The sequence below is a fragment of the Rana temporaria genome, chromosome 3 (genome assembly GCF_905171775.1).
Source record: "Rana temporaria chromosome 3, aRanTem1.1, whole genome shotgun sequence".
Classification (NCBI taxonomy): domain Eukaryota; kingdom Metazoa; phylum Chordata; class Amphibia; order Anura; family Ranidae; genus Rana; species Rana temporaria.
In genome coordinates, this window is record NC_053491.1 from 461,297,446 (window position 1) to 461,315,545 (window position 18,100).

At 44.9% G+C, this 18,100-nt stretch overlaps 4 non-coding genes and 1 pseudogene across 4 annotated transcripts; 1 reads left to right on the plus strand and 4 right to left on the minus strand.

Annotated features, from left to right (window-relative positions):
• The first annotated feature begins 1,394 nt into the window (after positions 1–1,394).
• Positions 1,395–1,468, plus strand: TRNAI-AAU. Its single transcript has one exon. It is a non-coding gene; the product is annotated as a tRNA-Ile (tRNA).
• Positions 1,469–3,556: 2,088 nt separating this feature from the next.
• LOC120933971 lies at positions 3,557–3,651 on the minus strand (annotated as a pseudogene).
• A 2,132-nt stretch (positions 3,652–5,783) lies between these two features.
• Positions 5,784–5,915, minus strand: LOC120934157. Its single transcript, XR_005748307.1, has one exon. It is a non-coding gene; the product is annotated as a U8 small nucleolar RNA (small nucleolar RNA).
• A 3,916-nt stretch (positions 5,916–9,831) lies between these two features.
• Positions 9,832–9,990, minus strand: LOC120933875. The gene has a single exon (XR_005748140.1). It is a non-coding gene; the product is annotated as a U1 spliceosomal RNA (small nuclear RNA).
• Positions 9,991–11,164: 1,174 nt separating this feature from the next.
• LOC120933887 lies at positions 11,165–11,323 on the minus strand. The gene has a single exon (XR_005748148.1). It is a non-coding gene; the product is annotated as a U1 spliceosomal RNA (small nuclear RNA).
• Between the last annotated feature and the right edge of the window lie 6,777 nt (positions 11,324–18,100).

An 18,100-nucleotide genomic window follows, 5' to 3' on the forward strand; every position in this document is an offset into this window, starting at 1 on the left:
CAAAAACATGACTAGGGGGTGATCCTCTGGGAGAATCATGGATGCACAAGGACCTGGGGGTCCTAGTAGATGATATTTTCAGCAACGGTATGCAATGCCAAGCTGCGGCTAACAAAGCAATCCGAATATTGGCGTGCATTGAAAAGGGGATTAACTCCAGAGATAAAATGATAATTCTCCCGCTCTACAAGACTCTGGTTTGGCCGCACCTGGAGTATGCTGTCCAGTTCTGGGCACCAGTCCTAAGGAAGGATGTACTTGAAATGGAGCGAGTACAAAGAAGGGGAACAAAGCTAATAAAAGGTCTGGAGGATATTAGTTATAAGGAAAGGTTGGGAGCACTGAACTTATTCTCTCTGGAGAAAAGACACTTGAGAGGGGATATGACTTCAATGTACAAATACCGTACTGGTGACCCCACAATAGGGATAAAACTTTTTTGCGGAAGGAAGTTTAACAAGACACGTGGCCACTCATTAAAATTAGAAGAAAAGAGGTTTAACTTTAAACCACGTAGATGGCTCTTTACTATAAGAGCGACAAGGATGTGGAATTCCCTTCCACAGGCGGTGGTCTCAGGGGGGAGCATCAATGGTTTCAAGAAACTATTAGATAAGCACTTGAACAACCACAACATACAGGGATATACAATGTAATACTGACATATAATCACACACATAGGTTGGACTTGATGGTCTTTTTTCAACCTCACCTACTATGTAACTATAAGATGAAATCAGGGTTGCCAACAGTCAGTAAATTTATGATCAGTTTGTAAAATCCATAATTTTTGCACCTGTCCTAGAATGTGCATGTTTGTAACGAACATTTAAGAACAGATTAAAAAATTACGGATTTTACAAACTGTTCGTAAATTTACTGACAGTTGGTAAGATTGGATGAAATTTGTGTTTTGACCCAGAATCTCAAGTTTGACCCAGAATTGAACATCTGCGTCAACAAACACAGTTTTTTTCACATTAGGGGCATACGTTTTAATAGTTATTCTACTATACAGTTTAATTTCTATAAATATTTGTTGCTATATCTACAGCTTGTTACCATAATCTAATGCCTTGTACAGAGGATCGGAATTTCCGACGGAAAAAGTCAGACTGACCTTTTCTATCCGATATTCCAATCGTGTGTAGCCCCATCTGAGTTTTTTCATTGGAAAATCTGATGAATTCCATCAGAGTTTAGATATAGAACATGTTCTATTGTTCTCTGATGGAATTCCGATGTGATTTGCCCGGGCTAAAGTTCGATCATGTGTACGCGGCATAAGGAAATAACTATCTTATGTAATGATGGAAAAAACAAAAATATCTTGAATGCCTGAAAACCTTGTATTTTGTATTTCTATTGAGTGCACTTTGAGTAGCACATCAATTGGCCGGTTAGCTCAGTTGGTTAGAGCGTGGTGCTAATAACGCCAAGGTCGCGGGTTCGATCCCCGTACGGGCCATATGTTTTTCTTAGTATTGCTGCAGACGAAATTACTATTGCTATTAGGGCAGATTTACAACAGCATAGCAATAACGTATCTACCAGGTAAGTCAAAGAGATTGGATGAATGTATTTCTGCAAGTTGAAAAAATGTGTAAAGTATTCCATCGTATCTTAGGGTGCAATATTTACGCTGGCCGCTAGGTGGCGCTTTCGTTGAGTTTGGCGTAGAATATGTAAAGGCCTAGATACGCCGATTCACAAACGTACGTACGCCCGTCGCAGTAAAGATACGCTGTTTACGTAAGGCGTTTTCCGGCGTAAAGTTATTCCAACAAATAGCTGGCCTAGTCAATGTTAAGTATGGACGTCGTTCCCACGTCGAAATTTGAAATTTTTACGTCGTTTGCGTAAGTCATCCGTGAATGGGGCTGGACGTAATTTACGTTCACGTCGAAACCAATACGTCCTTGCAGTGTACTTTGGAGCAATGCACACTGGGATTTGTACACGGACGGTGCATGCGCCGTTCGTAAAAAAACGTCAATCACGTCGGGTCACCAAACATTAACATAAAACATGCCCCCCATCCTCATTTGAATTAGGCGCGCTTACGCCGGCCCCATTTACGCTACGCTGCCGTAAGTTAGGAGGCAAGTGCTTTGGGAATACAGTACTTGCCTCTCTGACTTAAGGCGGCGTAGCGTAAATACGATATGCCACGCCGCCTTAAAGATATGCGCCCCTACCTGAATCTGGCTAATAGAACTATTTCAGTCTGTAGGCTTAAAATAGACCTGAGTCTTTAGGCCCCCCAAACCTTTTTCTATAGTGACATCAAGAAAGTTCACGGTCCTGTCACTAATCTGGTACTCCAATCTAATATTGTTGTTGTTTTTGTTCCGGGTTTCCAAGAACTCCACGGCAGATCCCTCTGATCCCTCCCAAATAAAGAGGAAATCATCAATGAATCTGCGGTAAAACCGCAACTGGGGTCTCTGATTTCTGAACACGTGCCTATCCTCCCATTCAGCCATAAACAGGTTGGCTAGGCTCGGGGCAAACTTAGCCCGTCAAGCTAATTTTAATATATTTTAATATTTTTTATCATTGTACTTATGAACTCTACGATAATTTTTTTTTCTATTGAAAAGCCTGTGGCGTGCATAACACAACCCAAAAACTGTGCAGGAAAAAATGTGCACACACATAAAGAGTGAAACACAAAAGACTGACGGGTGCATCGTCAAATGGTCCTCCGAAAAGGACCCAACCCTGATCCCCCGGGGCATTAGGCTCCTGGCAGGGACTAGAGTAATCTTTGGTCCGTGCAGTCGAATCCGACACGCCCCAACTTCCTTGGAGGGTCTGCCGAAATTGAACCCTCCTCTGTGAGGCTCCCCCGAAGGGAGACCCCATGAGAGCAGGCGAACTAAGCCAGAAGGCCATGTCCACCCACTCCCAACACTTTCAAGGCTGGCCCGAGGACCAGCACCCTACTCATCACACACAAAGGTGTACAAAAAGTGCACCAACAAAAAAAGACATTAAAGTGACAAACAAGGGGGTAAAATAAAAAAGAAAGTGGGGAAGAAGGAAGGTGGGAGAGGTGAGTGGAAAGTGACCATCGTGCAATACGATGGCTGGCCCTCCGACCAGGAAACAAAGATTCCCCTGGTCCTAGTCAAATGGCTCGGCTCTAGAGGCAGGTGTTAAAAAGTGTGTTGTGGAGATCGTGACCAAAGTGCCATACGGTGAGTGCCCCTCAAACACCACAGGCTTTTCAATGGACCCTGACCCCCGGCCCGGACCAGCAGCACCCTTCCCAGCCAGGAAGGTAGGAGTTCAGAGAGATCAGGGAGAGCCCACCTCAGCAGGCTACTCCCACAACTCCCATCCCTCCCACCTAATCACGTTCCTCCCGACGAAAAGAGGAGCAAGGGTTCTCTCCCGAACAACTGACTGGGGCAGGCACCACCAAATCCAGGCCAAAGGCCAGGGGCCCAGCCCTCCAGCTTCGACCTCATGCCTCTCCGTCCAAATCAGAAGGCTTCCACCTCCACGCCAGCAGGCTTAGCATCTGCCGACCACCATCCCTTTCCACCTCGCCGTGTACTCAGGACGGTTAGCCTAGCACCACCTACTGGCAACTGATAAGAACAGATACTACACGTGATCTTAGCCAAAAGGCCGAGAAGCGATAACGATTATGGTACATTTGCAGAGGGTTTTTTTTTTTTTAAAAGCCTATGGCGTGTGAACACACCCAAAAAAACTCCACCCGGTGCAGAAAAAATGTGCACACACATAAAGAGTGTCCACAAAAACGTGCAGACGGGTGCAACGTCAAGTGGTCCTCCTGTGAAGAGGGACCCAAACCCTGATCCCCCGGGGCATTAGGCTCCAGACGGGGACTGAGGTACTGTGGTCCGAGCAACCGAAGCCGACACGGACCCAACTTCCTCGGAGAGACTGCCGAAACAGAACCCTCCCAGTACTAGGTGGGGCTCCCCCGAAGGGAGACCCCATGAGAGCAGGCGAACTAAGCCAGAAGGCCATGTCCACCCACTCCCAAGACATTCAGGGCTGGCCTGAGGACCGGCACCCTAATAGCCACACTGTGAGACAAAATGTGCACAAACAAAAATAAGACAAAAACGTGACAAACATAGGCTTAAATAAAAGAAAGTGGGGGAAAGGGATAGTGAAGAGGAGAGTGAAAAGAAGTGGTCATTGTGTTCAACAATGACCAGGCCCTCCGGCCAGGAATAAAAAATTCCTCCGGTCCTAGCCAAAAGGCCCGGCCCAGGAGGCAGGTGCTTAACCACTTCAGACCCGTAGGCCGTCCTGGGACGTCCTGGACTTTGAGTGGTGATATCTGAATGATGCCTGCAGCTGCAGGCATCATTCAGATATCTCTGTCTTCAGCCGGCGATTCTGTGCACCAGAAGAACGATCAAAGCGCCGCTCGATCGTTCTTCTAGGCAGCGGGAGGGGACGCCCCCCCCCCTCCCGCCGCCATCCGGTGCTTCTCCGGGCTCTCCCGTGCCATCGGGGGCCCGGAGAGCGAATCGGCCGGCACGCGTTGCTGAACCATAGAGATGACTGGTGACCAGACGGTCACAGTCATCTCTATGACCGTCGGAGGGCCGGGCGCGACTTACCCGGAAGTAAACAAAGCCGCAATCGCGGCTGTCGGCATGTAATCGGTGAAATGTTTTCCACCGATTTCATGCTTGTAAGCCTGTAGGAGAGATGTGGGGTCTTATTGACCCCACATCTCTCCATAAAGAGGACCTGTCACAGTGATTCCTATTACAAGGGATGTGTACATTCCTTGTAATAGGAATAAAAGTGATCAAAAAAAAAAAATGTCAAAAAAAGTGTAAAAATAAAAAAATTAAGTAAAAAAATAAAATAAAATAATAAAAAAAAAAATTTAAAACGCCCCTGTCCCGGTCGCTCGCGTGCAGAAGCGAACGCGCATGCAAGTCCCGCCCACATATGTAAACACCGTTCAAACCCCACATGTGAGGTATCATCGCGTGCGTTAGAGCGTGTGCAACAATTCTATCACTAGAGCTACTCTGTAACTCAAAAATAGTAACCTGTAAAAAAATTTAAAGCGTCGCCTATGGAGATTTTTAAGTACCGAAGTATGGCGCCATTCCATGAGTGTGCGCAATTTTAAAGCGTGACATGTTAGGTATCTATTTACTCGGCGTAACATCGTCTTTCACATTATACAAAAAAATTGGGCTAACTTTACTGTTTTGTTATTTTTTAATTCATGAAACTGTTTTTTTCCCTAAAAAAAGGCGTTTGAAAAATTATTGCGCAAATACCGTGCGAGAAAAAAAGTTGCAATGACCGCCATTTTATTCCCTAGGGTGTCTGCTCAAAAAAAATATATAATGTTTGGGGGTTCTGATTAATTTTCTAGCAAAAAAAATGTGATTTTTACATAAAGGAGAACAGTGCCAAAATAGACCCGGTAACGAAGTGGTTAAAAAAAAAAACGTGTATGTGGTGCAGTGACCGTGGTATCTTTAAATCAAAGTGACCCTCACTCACAGTGATTCTCAGATACCCCTGGACTGCCACTCCAGGGGCACATGCACCATAGGCTTTTCCTTCCAAATCTAACCCCCCGACCGGCCAGTGCAGCCCTCCATCCCTGCCAGCTAGAGAGCCCTTCAAGGTTTTCTTAGGGAGAACTGCCGCTCAAGTTAGCAGCCTCCACCAATACTAGCCCCTCCATCATCCTGACGGATTTGCATGGTCCTACTATTCTGTTGTTAAACCATTAAAGACTGTGATTGTCAGTGATTAGTATCAGAATTACACCACCCTGAGTTGTCATTCAAGGCAGTGGGGGAGATTGTGTAATCAGCACTCATCCCCCTCCATTCATCATTTCTGTTTCTCCATAAGGAGGAACAGGTAAGGATTGACCTCACTGACAATACAATGTAATGATCTCACACAACACCCAATATTATGACATCATCACTCAGCTCAGGGAGACATTATTACTGATAGGCTCTATTATTTATTATTTTTTTCAAAATAAAAAAATGCCCCTTTTAATACTTTTATGAGTCTATTCCTTCTCATAATATTGAAACTGATCTAATATAAATGACCCAGGATTCCTTTCCCATGATTCCTGTGTTATATTTACATACAGGAAGTGACATGCAAAGAGGGTGCGGCCAAATTACTTGTTATATCACTTTAACCCCTAAAAATTGCCATAATTAACCCCACAATTAAATTATAAAAACTCCACCCAGTGAGAATGAATATTTGCTGTATTTTCCCTAATATGATTATTTCCAATATCATCAGCACCATCTAGTGGCCTTAATGTGTTTTTCTACAGTTTGCCTAATTTCAAATGGGAAAAAGCACTATGGCCCCTAGATGGCGCTGATGATATAGGAACTATGTACATCAGAGACAATACAGCAATTTTTGCTCTGAATATGTGAGTATTTCGTACATAGAGTCCTACATTTGAGATTCCAAAGACTAATGAAATCAAAGTAGATTTGTTCATCTCATTACAATGCAATATAACGTCAGCTGAGACTTTGATTGTGTGACATCTTTACTCAGCTTGACTATAGTTATGCTTTTTTTATTGTTTGTATTAACCACTTCAGCCCCCGAAGAATTTACCCCCTTCCTGACCAGGGTACTTTTTGGATTCGGCACTGCGTCACTTTAACGGACTATTGCGCGGTCATGCGGTGTGGTACCCAAACACATTTGAAGTCCTTTATTCCACAAATGGAGCTTTCTTTTTGTGGTATTTGATCACCTCTGCGGTTTTTATTTTTTGCGCTATAAACAAAAAAGAACAAAAATTTTGAAAAAAAATCACATTTTTTTACTTTTTGCTATAATAAATATCCCCCCAAAAATCGAAAAAAAATATTTTTTCCTCAGCTTAGGCAGATATATATTCTTCTACATATTTTTGGTAAAATCGCAATAAGCATATATTGTTTGGTTTGCGCACAAATTATAGTGTCAACAAAATAGGGGATAATTTTATGGCATTTTTATTATTATTATTTTTTTACTAGCAATGGCTGTGATTTTTATCGTGACTGCGACATTATGGCGGACATATTGGACACTTTTGATGCTATTTTGGGACCGTTGTCATTTATATAGCGATCGGTGCTATAAAAATGCACTGATTACTGTGTAAATGACACTGGCAGGAAAGGGGTTAAGTGTGTCCTAGGGAGTGATTCTAACTGTGGGGGGGGGGGCTGAGCTACGAGTGACACAACAGTGATCACTGCTCCTGATGACAGGGAGCAGTAGATCAGTGTCCTGTCACTAGGCAGAACAGGGAAATGCTTTGTTTACATAGGCATCTCCCCTTTCTGCAGCTATGTGAAACGTTCATGGGACACCGGTGGACCTTGAGTCTGTGGGCCCCACGGGCACGTGCCCACATAAGCCATTCTGCCGACGTACATAGACGTTAGGTGGTCGGCAAGTAGTTAATATTACTTCATTAATGTATTATATACATTTTTCTAAATACACAAATCTCTGCTTTTTTCCATTTAAATCTAATGTCCAGAACTAAAATAAATACCCTTTCAGTGCCCTCCCACTACAGAGGAAAACAATAGAGTGTCTGTGCTCCGATCCCTCTGCCTCTAAGGAACTGCCTTGTATTTCTGTCAATACTTAGCAGGCTCTGATTGGGCGATGTGAAGATCATGATGTCATCCACCCCGCCTCTCCACCTTGGCCAATCAAAGTCTACAGATGCTCTATTGTTTCTGGCAGCAGAGGGAAGTTGCTCCCACCCCTCCAGAAGAAGACACGACACATTGTCCATTGTAGTGTCTCCAGCGGCAGACCATGATGGTGTGTGATGTATTGGATCCAACCAGCCTGGCCAACAGTCAGTCTGTTATGTGAATATGTCTACTGAACATGGTCTACTGGTCACATGTGTTGAATTCCTCCGAGATCCATGCTTCATTCATTTTTATAAACGTGAGGTAGTCAACACTGTTGTGAGCTAGGCGAGTGCGCTTATCAGTCACGATCCCCCCTTGCAGAGAGATTTTTTTTTTTCTGTTGAAAAGCCTGTGGCGTGCAAAACACAACCCAAAAACTCCACCCAGTGCAGGGAAAAATGTGCACACACATAAAGAGTGACATCACAAAAAACTGCAACGGGTGCATACCTCAGTGGTCCTCCGAAAAGGACCCGTCTCTGATCCCCCGGGGCGTTAGGCTCCTGACAGGGAAAAGAGTTACTGTGGTCCATACAGCCGAAGCCATATGGACCCATCTTGGTCCAAGCAGCCAAAGCCACAAGGACCCAACATCCTCGGAGGGACTGCCGAAACAGAACCCTCCTCGGTGAGGCTCCCCCGAAGGGAGACCCCATGAGAGCCGGTGAACCTAACCAAAAGGCCGAGTCCACCAACTCCCAAGACTTTCAGAGACCGGCCCGAGGACCAGCACCCTACTCGCCACACTAAAAGTGCAAGCACCAAACAGAAAAAGTGACAAAACAAGACAAACAGGGGAAAATAATAAAAGAAAGTGGGGAAAAGGAAGATGGGAAGGTGAGGAAAGTGACCAATGTGAAATACATTGGCCGGCCCTCCGGCCAGGATAAAAATTCCACTGGTCCTAGCCAAAAGGCCCGGCCCAAGCGGCAGGTGTGAAAAGTGTGTTGTGGAGATCAGTGACCTGAAGGTGCCACACGATGAGTGCCCCTCAAACACTCGTGCAATGTATGCGAAGAGATTTTTTTTTTTTTTAAAAGCCTATGGCGTGTGAACACACCCAAAAAACTCCACCCGGTGCAGAAAAAATGTGCACACACATAAAGAGTGTTCACAAAAACGTGCAGACGGGTGCAACGTCAAGTGGTCCTCCTGTGAAGAGGGACCCAAACCCTGATCCCCCGGGGCGTTAGGCTCCAGACGGGGACTGAGGTACTGTGGTCCGAGCAACCGAAGCCGACACGGACCCAACTTCCTCGGAGGGACTGCCGAAACAGAACCCTCCCAGTACTAGGTGGGGCTCCCCCGAAGGGAGACCCCATGAGAGCAGGAGAACTAAGCCAAAAGGCCATGTCCACCCACTCCCAAGACGTTCAGGGCTGGCCCGAGGACCCGCACCCTACTAATCACACAGTGACAAAACGTGCACAACAAAAAAAGACAAAAAAGTGACAAACACAGGCTTAAATAAAATAAAGTGGGGGAAGGGATAGTGGAGAGGAGAGTGAAAGAAGTGGCCATTGTGGTGAAACAATGACCAGGCCCTCCGGCCAGGAATAAAAAATTCCTCCGGTCCTAGCCAAAAGGCCCGGCCCAGGAGGCAGGTGCTAAAAAAAGCGTGTATCTGGTGCAGTGACCGTGGTATCTTAAATCAATGTGTCCCTCACACACAGTGATCTTCAGATACCCCTGGACTGCCACTCCAGGGGCACATGCACCATAGGCTTTTCGTTCCATATCCGACCCCCCGACCGGCCAGTGCAGCCCTCCACCCCTGCCAGCCAACCCGGCGGATTTGCACGGCCCTACCCTGTCGTACCCCAGGGCATTACCAGCTCCTCCAACCAGATCGCTGACAGAGATAGCACTTACACCAGCCAGCCAGAAGGCCAGACTAGAACTCGGCAAAAAGACCAAGACCAAGCACAGCACCCATCCTCACCAGGAGCACCCTTCCAGATGGCTCAGACTCAATCATGGGCCGGCCCCCAGTATTCTGTCGGGCAGCACAGCGTAGTCCCTGCTGAAACCATCCTTCCAGGTGCAATGACGTCATTGGATTGCATCCACCCTCCCCATGTAGGAGGTGCTTCAGCGCTCCGCTGACAACTGATAAGGACAGATACCACACCCAGTCCCAGCCAAAAGGCTGAGAAGCGGCAGGGAAGACAACAACGATCAGCACGGCCTAGAGTGTGCAATAGCCGTGCCTCGCCCTGGGAGAACCACCTTCATGATCATGGTGTCTCCCCTGCCAGGTAAGTATGTATGCGAAGAGATTTTTTTTTTTGAAAAGCCTATGGCGTGTGAACACACCCAAAAAACTCCACCCGGTGCAGAAAAAATGTGCACACACATAAAGAGTGTTCACAAAAACGTGCAGACGGGTGCAACGTTAAGTGGTCCTCCTGTGAAGAGGGACCCAAACCCTGATCCCCCGGGGCGTTAGGCTCCAGACGGGGACTGAGGTACTGTGGTCCGAGCAACCGAAGCCGACACGGACCCAACTTCCTCGGAGGGACTGCCGAAACAGAACCCTCCCAGTACTAGGTGGGGCTCCCCCGAAGGGAGACCCCATGAGAGCAGGCGAACTAAGCCAGAAGGCCATGTCCACCCACTCCCAAGACGTTCAGGGCTGGCCCGAGGACCCGCACCCTACTAATCACACAGTGACAAAACGTGCACAACAAAAAAAGACAAAAAAGTGACAAACACAGGCTTAAATAAAATAAAGTGGGGGAAGGGATAGCGGAGAGGAGAGTGAAAGAAGTGGCCATTGTGGTGAAACAATGACCAGGCCCTCCGGCCAGGAATAAAAAATTCCTCCGGTCCTAGCCAAAAGGCCCGGCCCAGGAGGCAGGTGCTAAAAAAAGCGTGTATCTGGTGCAGTGACCGTGGTATCCTTAAATCAATGTGTCCCTCACACACAGTGATCTTCAGATACCCCTGGACTGCCACTCCAGGGGCACATGCACCATAGGCTTTTCGTTCCATATCCGACCGGCCAGTGCAGCCCTCCACCCCTGCCAGCTAGAGAGCCCTTCAAGGTTTTCTTGGGGAGAACTGCCGCTCAGGTAACAGCCTCCACCAATACTAGTCCCTCCAGACCCTCCGTCAACCCAGCGGATTTGCATGGCTCTACCCCGTCTTATCCCAGGGCATTACCAGCTCCTCCAATCGGATCGCTGACAGAGATAGCACTTACACCAGCCAGCCAGAAGGCCAGACTAGAACTCGGCAAAAAGACCAAGACCAAGCGCAGTACCCATCCTCACCAGAAGCACCCTTCCAGATGGCTCAGACTCAACCATGGGCCGGCCCCCAGTATTCTGTCGGGCAGCACAGCGTAGTCCCTGCTGAAACCATCCTTCCAGGTGCAATGACGTCATTGGATTGCATCCATCCTCCCCATGTAGGAGGTGCTTCAGCGCTCCGCTGACAACTGATAAGGACAGATACCACACCCAGTCCCAGCCAAAAGGCCGAGAAGCGGCAGGGAAGACAACAACAATCAGCACGGCCTAGAGTGTGCAATAGCCGTGCCTCGCCCTGGGAGAACCACCTTCATGATCATGGTGTCTCCCCTGCCAGGTAAGTATGCGAAGAGATTGTAGGAAGGTTTTAATGACGGAGATATATTGTATCTAATTGAAATTTTGCAACCAGAAGCGAGTGTATTAAGGTCACAGGGACACCCGTTGAGCCTATGGAGAGGCGACAGTGGAGATCATTCTTCCGCCCATAGTCGGAGGATGGTGTTTTACTTTCGCCCTGAGTTCATGTAGGGGGGATAAAACAAGGGTTTACTGCGCCGCACAGCCAATCCCATGACCAAGTCTTTTATGACGAAACAAGTCGGGCGTGGCTGTGAGGCAACCATCTGAAGTGAACGTGTGACATATCAAGGAAGCGGAGATCCAGGAAGGAACAGCGGGGAGGTGGTGAGCTATCAGTGGACACCTTGGGTCAGCCGCGACCAATATACTCTGTTTTCGGTTCATCTCTGAATGAGTGTTTGCTGTGCAGTGTATTGCTCTATTTTTTGAGATTCATGTGAGTGCTATATTTGAAGATTTAAGTGTGTTATTAAACTGATTTTACGGTATCACGCTATTTTTTAGCACTTCTTTTATTTACATGCGGAGCTTTCTGGCAGTGAATTGGTTGGAACTGGGATTATCTGCTATACCTACCAGTGAGGTATTTTTGTACATGTTTACATGCCGAACACGAGAGTGTAAGGCAATTTGAGTTGGTGAGTTTTGTATCTGATGGGAGAGGATTTACTGACACCGGGTGTGGTGGAAGATTGGAAGCTATTATCATTATTTTTTCCTACTTGATGTAATATATGGACTTATATTTAATTAATATTTAAACACATTTATATATATTTTTGGCAATTTGTGCACATATTCACTTTTGTCACATGGTGATGTTTATGGACATTTTTGAATACCTGTGAAAACTGATATTTCATCTTCCATTGTTTACAGCGCTGCTTATATTTTATTACACCATTTTTAGGGTTTTAGAATATGTTTTTCACAGAACAGGGAAATGCCTTGTTTACATATGCATCTCCCTGTTCTGCAGCACCGTGGCACGATAGCGGGACACCGGCGGATATCGAGTCCACGGGACCCACGGCGGCAATTTCAAAGCAACATTCAGGTACGTTGCTTTGTGCAGCCGTGCCATTCTGCCGATGTATATCATCGTTAGGCAGTCGGCAAGCGGGTAATATTACACATATATATTTAAAATATAAACATTCTAGATAGATAATATAATGCATTTTATTTGACTACTTTTCTATTAATATTCTTTTGTAAAATTTTTGTGTATTTTTTTTTATAATTTTATTGATAACAACTTACAATGATTTGCATATTTATTATATTTTGCTATATGCAAGATTCTCTGATTAGAGGAAGATTAGGGAGTATTGATGTTTATATGGGTAAAAATTATGAAATCAACGACGATTGTCATTCTGCTAAATAGGTTATAGCAGGTTATAACAAAGTCCACAAAGTGACGAACTGCGTCAGTCAGAGCTGGGTAACAGGCACAGGAGGTGGTGGTGCAATTGTTTTATAAGAAGAAAACATTAAACACTTTATGAAAATATTACTTAGGATCATATCTTCTTTTTGATCTGAGACTTTATTTCATATGCTGAATGTATAGTGACACATAATTTAGGATATATTGTGGAGCATTTTATTTATTATTTACTAGATACAATTGTAGTAGGTGTATTGTAGCCGGGGCTTTTTTTCTCAGAGAATAGGCACAGGTACTTCCCCTTCCAAGTCACCCCTTGTCTCCACCCCTACGCACTGTCATTTGGTTCCACCCCCTACCCATCTCTCAGTACCGCCCCTTTTAGAGAGTAAAGAAGCAAGTATTATTTTGTTGTGCTAGTAATTTGTATGGAATTTGTTGATAACATAAAAAGTAGTAAAATAGATAACCTGCAGCCAGCAACAATAGTTCCCCTCAGCAACAATAGCGCCCCCCTCCTCCAGCAACAATATACCCCCTACAACCAACTACCGTATATACTCGAGGTATAAGCCGACCCGAATATAAGCCGAGGCACCCAATTTTACCACAAAAAACTGGGACCCGAGTATAAGCCTAGGGTGTCCATCTGCATGCCTCACTTTGCCACACTGTGTCCATGTGCATGCCTCACTGTGCCCATTACTAGACTGACGTTTAACATGGGAGTCTATGGAAGGGGTGCCCGGCTTTGAAAAATCGGTGCTCCCAGCCGTAGGTCCCCCAGACAACAAACTTTGCACACTTGTAGAGTAGAAATGGAGCTACATGTGTACTAAGTTCTGGGTACGACCGGTCGGTACCGAGTCCCCTAAGTCCTGAAGATCAGGCACAAAAAGGTGACTCTAGTATAAGCCGAGGAAGCAAACTTGGCTTATACTCGAGTATATACAGTATCCCCCCCATCATCAATAGAACCTCCAGCCAGGGGCGGGACAAGGGGTGGGCAGGAGGGAAAGCTGCCCTGGGCACAATGGTTTATTGCAGGGATGGTGGTGCACTGACCCTAAGGGAAAGGTGGGCGCAGTTTTGCATCTTTGCCCTGGGCACTGGATGACCTTGTTCCAGCACACCGCAGCACCCCTTGCCATTATATACATTTAGTGCTGGAGGTGCTGTACCTATGTCCTCCCTTAAAAAATGGCCTGACTGTAACGGTGTGATAATAATATCAGTGGCGGCTGGTGCTCAATGATTTTTATTATTTTTTATTGCATTTTAGTGTAAATATAGGATCTGAGGTCTTTTTGACCCCAGATCTCATATTTAAGAGGACCTGGCATGTTTTTTTCTATTACAAGGGATGTTTACATGTAATAGGAATAAAAGTGACACCATTTTTTTTGTACCAGAACAGTGTAAAAAATAAAAACAAAAAGGTAAAATAAATAAGAAAATAAATAATTTTCAAACGCGACCCGTCCCGACGAGCTCACGTGCAAAAGCGAACGCATACGTGAGCAGCGCCCGCATATGTAAGAACGGTGTTTAAACCACATGTGAGGTATCGCCGCGATCGTGACAGTGACAGCAATAATTCTAGCCCTAGCCCTAGACCTCCTCTATAATTCAAAACATGCAACCTGTAGAATTTTTTAAACGTCTATGGAGATTTTTAGGGTAAAATTTTGTCGCCATTACACGAGCGGGCGCAAATTTGAAGCATGACATGTTGGGTATCAATTTACTGGGCATAACATTATCTTTCACAATATAAAAAAAAAAATTGAGCTAACTTTACTGTTGTCTTATTTTTTTATAAAAAAAAAGTATGTTTGTAAGACCACTGCGCAAATACAGTGTGACAAAGTATTAAAACGACTGCCATTTTATTCTCTAGGGTGTTAGAAAAAAATGTATAATGATTGGGGGTTCCAAGTAATTTTCTAGCAAAAAAAAAAAATGTTTTTAACTTGTAAACACCAAATCTCAGAAAGAGATTCGGTCCTTAAGTGGTTAAGCCAAGGTCGCAGTGTGATCCCCATAGGGAGGGTCCAAACATTTCCCTAGATTGTGTTAAGCTGGGTATACACAGTGGTCCGGATTCAGAAAGAAGATACGACGGCGTATCTCCTGATACGCCGTCGTATCTCTGAGTCCGGCCGTCGTATCTATGCGCCCGATTCATAGAATCAGGTTATGCATAGATATGCCTAAGATCCGACAGGCGTAAGTGACTTACACCGTCGGATCTTAGGCTGCAATTCCAGACCGGCCGCTAGGTGGCGCTTCCATATCTTTTACGCGTCGAATATGCAAATGAGCATTTACGCCGATTCAGAAACGAATGACCGCCCAGCGCTTTTTTTTTACTGCGTTCAGCTTTTTCCGGCGGAAAGTTACCCCTGCTATAGAAGGGGTAAGTGCGGCGTATCCTTAGTTAAGTATGGCCGTCGTTCCCGCGCCGAGTTTTGAATTTTTTACGTCGTTTGCGTAAGTCGTTTCGTGAATACGGCCGGACGTAATTTACGTTAACGTCGAAACCAATGACGTCCTTGCGACGTCATTTGGAGCAATGCACGCTGAGAAAAATTTGCGGACGGCGCTGTTGGATTGGCGCGGGGACGCGCCTGATTTAAATAGTACACGCCCCCTAGCCGCGGAATTTGAATTCCGCCGGGGATTTACGATACGCCGCCGCAACTTTAGAGGCAAGTGCTTTCTGAATAAAGCACTTGCCTCAAAAAATAGCGGCGGCGTAACGTAAATCAGATAGGTTAGCGGATCTTTAGATCCGCGTAACCTATCTGAATTTAGCCCACTGAGTTTCTTTTCATTCTGCCAGCAGGCTGAACAAATGAAAGATTTCCAGCACGACTGATCAAAAAGAGTCAAAATTCCAAATGACTTCTGTCGAAAAGCGAGGGCCACACACGGATCTAAATTCGGCCGGTTCCTTTCCGACCCAACCAAATCGGTCGCTACCTACCTTTACCGACAATGGTGAAATCTGAGATCCAATATAGCCTGAATAGTACCACGTAAGCTAAAAGAAATAGGACAGATATATTTCCAAATGGTAACAAATAATAAAAAAAATGTTACAGAGGATCAATTTAAAACATATCCACTTTTAATAATATATAAAACATATATTTTATTTAAAAAAATACAAAAGTAAATTTTCAAAAGTAGACATTGGTAGAAAATTATTTAAAACCAACATGAAAAGTTAAATTTTATTTTTTTTTTTTTAAAAAGCGTCAGCGTAAAGAAATACGGTTTTGAATAAAAAAAAACAAAAAAAAAAAAATCTTTTATATTTAAAAAAAAAAAAAAAAAAACGCTGTGCAAATACCATGTGACATATATAAGTTGCATCACCCACCATTTTATTCTCTAAAAAATTATATAAATGTTTGAGGGGGGTTCTAAGTAATTTTCTAGCAAAAAAAAAAACAGTGGAACCTTGGATTACGAGCATAATCAGTTCCAGGAGAACGCTTGTAATCCAAAGCACTCGCATATCAAAGCGAGTTTCCCCATAGAAGTCAATGGAAAGTAAGATAATTTGTTCCGCATTGACCTCTATGGCAAGCAATACCGCATGTGATCAGAGGAGGAGGAGGGGCGCTGGAGAGCCTCGGAAATACTTGGGGACAGCTTGACTGATCTCGTAAACCCTCAGAAAGGCTTGGAAACTGAGTATTTCCGAGTGATTCCGATTTTTTTTCGAACGGCTCCGAACCGTTCCAAGTATCACCTCTGCTCAAATGCAGTACTTACTGCAAACCCCATTAGCTTGAATTATGCTTGTTTTGAGAGACAATACTCGCAAACCGAGTCAAGATTTAAGTTGCTCGTAAACCAGGGTTCCGCTGCACAGATTTTTACATGCAGGAGAGAAATTTCAGAATTGGCCTGGGTGGGAACTGATAAAATAAAATGAATGGAATAATGCAGTAGGCTGGTGCTCCCTCTTGTTTGTTTTGTCAGGACATCCCCAGTCCTAGAGGGCAGCAAGGCTAAAAGCAATTGCCCAGTGATGTGGAGCTGTCATCTATACCAGGGATATGCAATTAGCGGACCTCCAGCTGTTGCAGAACTACAAGTCCCATGAGGCATAGCAAGACTCTGACAGCCACAAGCATGACGTCCAGAGGCATGATGGGACTTGTAGTTTTGTAGCAGCTGGAGGTCCGCTAATTGCATATCCCTGTTCTATACCATGGGAGCTCAACCTGGGGCCCTCCAGGTGTTGCTGAAGTCCCATCGTGCCTCAAGCCACTGGGAGTCATGCCTTATAACTGTCAGCCTTGAAATGCTTCATGGGACTTGTAGTTCCACAACAGCTGGAGAGCAACAGGTTAAGCACCATGTTCTATACCTATACCAGACTATCACAATTATGCGCAGGAGGCATTTCATTTTTAATGTATGTACAGTGCCTTGAAAAAGTATTCATACCCCTTAACATTTTTCACATTTTGTCATGTTACAAACAGAAATTTAAAAATATTTTATTGGGATTTTATGTGATAGACCAACACAAAGTGGCACATAATTGTGAAGTGGAAGAAAAATGATAAAATGGTTTTAATTTTTTTTTTTTACAAATAAATATGTGAAAAGTGTGGTGTGCATTTGTATTCAGCCCCCTTTACTCTGATACCCCCAACTAAGATCTAGTGGAGCGAATTGTCTTCAGACATCACCCAATTAGTAAATAGAGTCCATCTGTGGGTAATTTAATCTCAGTATAAATACAGCTGTTCTGTGAAGCTCTCAGAGGTTAGTTAGAGAACCTTGGTGAACAAACAGCATCATGAAGGCCAAGGAACACACCAGACAGGTCAGGGGTAAAGTTGTGGAGGAGTGTAAAGCGGGGTTTGGTTATAAAAAATCTCCCAAGCTTTAAACATCTCATGGAGCTCTGTTCAATCCATCATCTGAAAATGAAAAAAGAGTATGGCACAACTGCAAACCTACCAAGACATGGCCGTCCACCTAAACTGACAGGCCGGGCAAGGAGAGCATTCATCAGAGAAGCAACCATGGTAACTCTGGAGGAGCTGCAGAGATCCACAGCTCAGGTGGGAGAATCTGTCCACAGGACAACTATTAGTCGTGTTCTCCACAAATATGGCCTTTATGGAAGAGTGGAAAGAAGAAAGCCATTGTTAAAAGAAAGCCATATGAAATTTTGTTTGCAGTTTGCGAGAAGCCATGTGGGGGACACAGCAAACATGAGGAAGAAGGTGCTCTGGTCAGATGAGACCAAAATTCAACTTTTTGGCCTAAAAGCAAAACGCTATGTGTGGCTGAAAACGAACACTGCACATCACCCTGAACACACCATCCCCACT